The 5,794-nt window shown below is 60.3% G+C and overlaps 1 protein-coding gene across 1 annotated transcript in view; it reads right to left on the reverse strand.

Moving 5' to 3' along the window:
- ARHGAP8 (Rho GTPase activating protein 8) overlaps positions 1–1,792 on the reverse strand; it is a 40,317-nt gene extending 38,525 nt beyond the window's left edge. Inside the window, exon 1 of the mRNA XM_014533171.1 lies at positions 1,115–1,792. The gene's annotated coding sequence lies outside the window, so the exon portion shown is untranslated. The remainder of the gene's footprint in view (positions 1–1,114) is intronic.
- Between the last annotated feature and the right edge of the window lie 4,002 nt (positions 1,793–5,794).

Raw genomic sequence — 5,794 nt, forward strand, 5'->3', positions numbered from 1 at the left:
CATCCTTGTGTCCAGGCCATGGTGTCATTCCTCAGTCTCTGCACTGGGACCCCACCCTCTTCCTGAAAAGTTATTTGAACTGTTACTTAAATCTCTGGCTGCCAATCAATTTTCTGCATTTACTACGGTCCCGGGTTATCTCCCCCTCGGGCTGTCTGACTCATCCCGGGAAGCTGTGTTACAAGCCTGTGGTGATAGATAGGGGAGGGCGGCACACAATCACTCTTGTCTGTAGATGCGAATTCTGTCCTGCCAGGTGGAGGTTCGTTCACTTCTCTCCCTCCCCCACGCTGCCCCCCAAGGTCCAAATCTGCCTCCCTCTCACGTCGTTTCCGGATTCCTGACCATAAACACCTGCCCTTCGGATTCTCTTTCCAACCAGCGATCACGTCGGCCAGGTTCCCTCCGGAGTCAAATAAAATCTTTAGCGCGTGTTCATGTTTACATCAGAAGACAGGCCTGCGTTATCCCTCCTGGAACGATCCTTTAATGTGCCTTCTCGCTGGGCGCCAGCCCTCGGCCAGGAGCAGGCACTGAATGAGAGGCATTTTCCTTTTCTTTTTTGGTTAATCCTCACCCGAGGATATTTTTCCATTGGTTTTTAGGGAGAGTGGAAGAGAGAGGGAAAGATGGAGAGAAACACATCGATTGGTTGCCTCCTGCACGAGCCCTGACCAGGACCCGGGCCGGGGAGGAGCCTGTTGCAACCAAGGTACGTGCCCTTGACCGGAATCGAACCTGGGACCCTTTGGTCTGCAGGCCGACACTCAACCACTGAGCCACACTGGCCAGGGCGGGGGAGTCATGACTGTCCCGCCTCATCCTCCGCCTGAGTCCACACCTGGGCTCCTGCCCCTCTGGCCGCAGGCCCTTCCAGCTGAGCCGCCCCAGGAGCCTCCCGGGATGGGGACTGGAGGGCATGTGACGCGGCTCCAGCTCCGGCGGAGATGTGGGCCACGCGGATGCCATGCAACCGAGACTTCAACTCGCCGACTGTTCTATTTATACTTCACAGCAAATGGTTTGTTGCTATAAAAATACATTTGCACATTCCACAAACAACCCCTCAGAGCAATTATCAAAACGCTGTTGCTACAAATTAACGCCTACTCACCTTGGGCAAATTAGCACCAAATTTCATCCGCGTGGCGGGTGGATGCGCAGGGCATGGAGGAAGAGCTCGCTACGGCATACGGCATCCGGCAATCCGCACGCCCGCCTCTGGTCTGGGAGCGGGTGGGTGCCCCCACCATCCGGGCCTAAGCCTGTATATCCAGGCAGAGCCCTGAGGCGCCTGGAGGAAGGGCTGGAGCAGGGTCACACCTGCGGCAGGCAATGCAGACCCAGGTGGGAGGGGAGGGGATTCTTGCTCTGGGATGAGAAGGGGGTCCCCACTGAGGTGGGAATCCAGGGGCTCCTGGGAGAGGCGTTTTCACCGCTGTCGCAGCTGTTGACGATGGACTGACACGGACCCCACTGCCCGCTCTTCCTCGCCAACACCGCTGGGGCCTGACGCTGGCGAGAAGGCAGGCAGGTGCCAGGCAGCGGGGCCGGCAGCCACGGGCATTTGGGCAGGACACTGGGGGAGACACCGAGGCCGCAGCAGCCAGGTGACCTGCTACGTGACCTTGTCAGAGGCCTGCCCCCCCGGTCCCAGGGACCCTGGGCGCTGAGAGGGGGCGAGGGGTCTGCTGGGCCACCCGCCCTCCTGTGGCTCTCGCAGGCACCAAGGCCAAGACTCGGCTCTCCCCGGCCTCGCCCTGCCCGGGGCTCCCAGGGCTCATCCAGGTGTGCATTCCCCGCATAGGCCCTGCTGCCGGCGCAGGCCCAGCCCACCTCCCAGAGCCACCTGATCCCCAAGAGTCACCCTATCTTCCTCTTCAAAGGTTTGTGGGGAGCCAAGTGAGACGATCAGCACTCGGCTTCTTCCCAGGCCGCAGGGATGAGGGCACTCAGGCCCGTGCGGCACCAGGAAAGGTTCCCAGGGGCTTCTGGGAAAGCAGGGCCCTGTGTCAACAGAGGCCTCGGGAGCAGTCTGCTGTGTATGAAGGTGAAGCCTGGAAAGGCTGCAAGTAACTCACTGCCCCTGAAGATCCAGAGGCCCACAAAAAGCCCTGATCAAGCCGTACCTGATCTCCATACCATTTCAGCTACATGGACAGTATAGCTCAGAGTTGGGTCTTTTGTTCATTACATTCAAAAGTGTCCCGTTGCCCCGGGAGCCTCACCCACCCCAGGCTGGGAGAGGGGCTTCCTCGGGGCGCCAGCAGCCCTCAGCTCCATCACAGCCTTCCTCAGCCTGTACCCGGCGTCTGTGTGTCCTTCCTGACCTATCACCGTGTGCTCCCTGGGAGCCGGGAACATTTCTGACTCACGCCCGAGTCTCAGCCCTCACCCAGGCCAGGGACGTGAACAGGAGCCCAGGGGAGGGGGCCTGTGGGATGAGAGACAGGCAGGTGACAGCGCCCAGCACTCGAGGCCTCCAGGCCAGGCCTCCCCAGCGTTCCCAGGTCACTCTCACTGCCCGCCTCCCTCCCTCCGTTCTCTGCCATTGCGGGCTGCTCCCTCCCGGGAGTGGACATGGTGGGGCCTCTGCCATAACCTCCATCATCCATGCCAGGTGGGGGACGCCCAGCCCCCTCCTCTCCCGCCTAAGGGACGCTAATTCTCATGCTCTCCACCCCCAAACTCAGACCTCAGAGCAGACTTCTCTCCCAGCTCTGGACTCGAATATCCCAGCCGCCTACTCCACACCTCCCATGGCACCTGAGTTCCAACAGCTTCCTGCTCTTAGAATAAAATCGAAACCCCTACCAACCCCCGAGACTCCCTGTAGCCTGGCTCTGCCGCCCTCTGGATCTCATCTCACACCACCTCAGCTCCCCCATGCTCTCTGCTCCAGCCACCCAGGCCTCTGGCGCTCCTCCGACCCGCCAGGCTGTTCTGCCTCCGGGCCTTTGCACATGCTGTCCCCGCTCCCTGCGACAGGGGCTTCTGGCTTCTGCAGGCAGGAAGTGATCCATACATGGTTTCTATCATCATTGGCTCAAGTGCAATTCAGTTATTCGGTCGGATTCAAATCTACTCACCTGCCTCCTTGGAAATTGGTGTGGGTTAGAGGAACGTGGTGAGATACGCTCCCTCTAAGAAACCTACTCTCGGCCTTCGGATGCCTCTTCCAGAAAGATCGGGTTACAGGTCAGCCAGGTCACAGGCTTTCCCTCAACTCGGCCAGAGAGAGAAGCGCCCCGGGTCCCAGGGGGAGGTCAGGCCACTCTGCACCTCCCAGACCAGGGCCCTGGGTCCCATCTCCTCTGCGCCCCCGGGAGGCCCACGCTGACCTCTGTGAGCAGGTGGGGGTCTGGGGTGAGCGGTGGGAGTGGGAAAGCAGGTGGGGGAGCTGGTGGTGGCCCCACCACCTGGAGCTGTCCTGTGGGTGACAATGTACCGGCTCCCTGCCCGCCAGTGTCTCCTTTGCTTGTTTTAAGGGGACGCCTCCCCAGAAGGTTCCGGACTCCTGACCTGCCAAACCAGTTCCCTCTAATGGACAGTCACCAGTTCCAACTGAAAGTGAACTCCTGGCTGCCCGGCTCTGGCCGGGGTCACCGGAGAGAGAGCTGCTGGCCCTCAGCCTGGGCGGGAACAGGCGCCCGCAAGTTCATTCCGCACACACTCCCGGAGCTCTTCTCCCGCCACGGGGGCGGGACTGGCACTAGGAAGTGCAAACACACACAAAGGTGCCGCGCCCTGTGCCGGGCCCTGTGCACGAATTAATGACTTGATTCTCCCAGTAACCCTAGGAAAAGGCAGCAACGCCCGGCCCCGGCCAGCGAGGCCCAGTGGTTGAGCATTGACCGATGAACCAAAAGGTCACAGTTGGATTCCCGGTCAGGGCACATGTCCGGTTGCCGGCTGGATCCCCAGTGGGGGGCGTGCAGGAGGCAGCTGATCAATGACGCTCTCATCATTGATGTTTCTCTCTCTCTCTCCCTCTCCCTTCCTCTCTGGAGAGGAATCTGTTCCTCCGTTAACATATATACACGTACGTTAAGATTGTCCGTACTTTACAGGTGGGGAAATCAAGGCACAGAATGGCTAGCAACTCAAGGTCAAGGGCCAGCTGTTGGCCACGGCACGTGGACACTGTTCCCTCTGAGCCGCAGGACAGCCTGCCGAGTATGACACCCACGTGAGAGGCGAGGAAACGGGCGGAGAAGTGACTTGGGGAGTCCTCAGCCAGGACCCCGCCTTCCAGGGGCCCAGAAGCCTGGCCCGGGGCCAGAGCCCCAGGAGCCGCACAGTAAGGGCTCTGGGGCCGGACTCGGGACAGCGAGCCACCCGCAAGCCCCGCACACACAGAGTCTTTGAGGCTGTCCCCACCCCACAGTGCCTGGCCCTGAGGGGGCCCCGCCAATGCACCCAGGAGGCCCAGGCGCCTCGGATGCCTGTGACACATCCTCCTCGGGTACCAACCCTCCTCAGCGGGTTGAGGGAAAAGTAGTTTAGCTGAAAAGAAACGGAAAGCATCACTTTCATTCCCCCATCTCGTTTCACGCGGTCTGAAGGGCAGTCACTGGCAGGCTCCAGTGTGTCCACCGAAGGCGACCTCGTGCCCTGGGGAGAGGCAGTGCCCGGAGGGGAAGGTGCGGACTCTGCAGCCACAGCTGCTACCAAGGCCCGGCTCTCCACACACTGGCCCTGGGACCTCGGACAGTCACTGAACCCTCCCTGCCTCGGTTTCCTCACCTGTAAAAGGGGACAGTGACTGTCCCTGCCTCCTGAGGCTGTGGTGAGGGAGGAAGGAGGCCATCGCGCATGCTGTGAGGGCTTGACAGCCCAGCGACGGTGACCATTCGGGAAGGACGGCCGAAAGGGTCACGTTATGGGTCAGGAGGCTGAGTCCCCGAGAGGGAAGGTCACCTGCTCACACACAGTTCTCTGACTCCTCCTGCTGCCTCTGTGCCTCAGTTTCCCCATCAGTGAAAGTGGGTACAAACAGGGAATGGGATGGGTTTTAAATGTGGTGAGAGACGTGCACCGGGCACCTCTGGGTGGCTGAGCCCTTGCTATCTGTCCTCTCTCTGACCGAGCCACTGAGCCACGGGTGACGGCGTGCCCAGGACCGACGCGGCTTGTTGGGGAGCTGCCATACGTCCATGGGGTCTCTAGTGAAATTGGTTCCCAGATGGTAAAAGATCTCAATGAGGTCAGATCTGAATGACTTAAGGACATTATCCAAGTCAGCTGCTACCAGCTCCACTGTCAGCTCCTCCACAGGCATCTCCACCCCCTTACATGTGAGTTCCCTCCAGTCTTTGTGTGACCCAAAGCACCATACCCTTCCCTGCCTATCTCCTGTCCATCTTCCCCCTCAATGGTCGCCTCCTCCAGGAAGCCCTCCTTGACCACTCAGGTGCCCCTGGCTTCTCTCTGTCACACAGAGAGCAGACTCTGGGTCCCTGTGAACAGGGCCCAAGGAGGTGGCTGTCCACAGGGCCAGCTGGGCCCCGGCCAGCGCCCTGTGTCCCTTTCCACCCCCCACTACTCCCCCTCCCCCATGCTGGCTTGAGGAATGGTTTGTCACCACATTCAGGGAGGAACTCACAAACAAGATTCTAAAACTGCCAGCGGAGACCATCCGAAGATGTTTACTGCTGAGTCCTAAGTTTTGAGTTCTCACCTGGACAAACGCAGCACTGCCCTCCACAGCCTTCTCTGGAATCAACACGGCCCCCAAGTCTGCGGCCCTGTGCCCCACTCTCTCCCTCCCCACCTGACGGACGAGGACGCACAG

The sequence above is a fragment of the Myotis brandtii genome, unplaced genomic scaffold (assembly GCF_000412655.1).
Source record: "Myotis brandtii unplaced genomic scaffold, ASM41265v1 scaffold952, whole genome shotgun sequence".
NCBI lineage: Eukaryota > Metazoa > Chordata > Mammalia > Chiroptera > Vespertilionidae > Myotis > Myotis brandtii.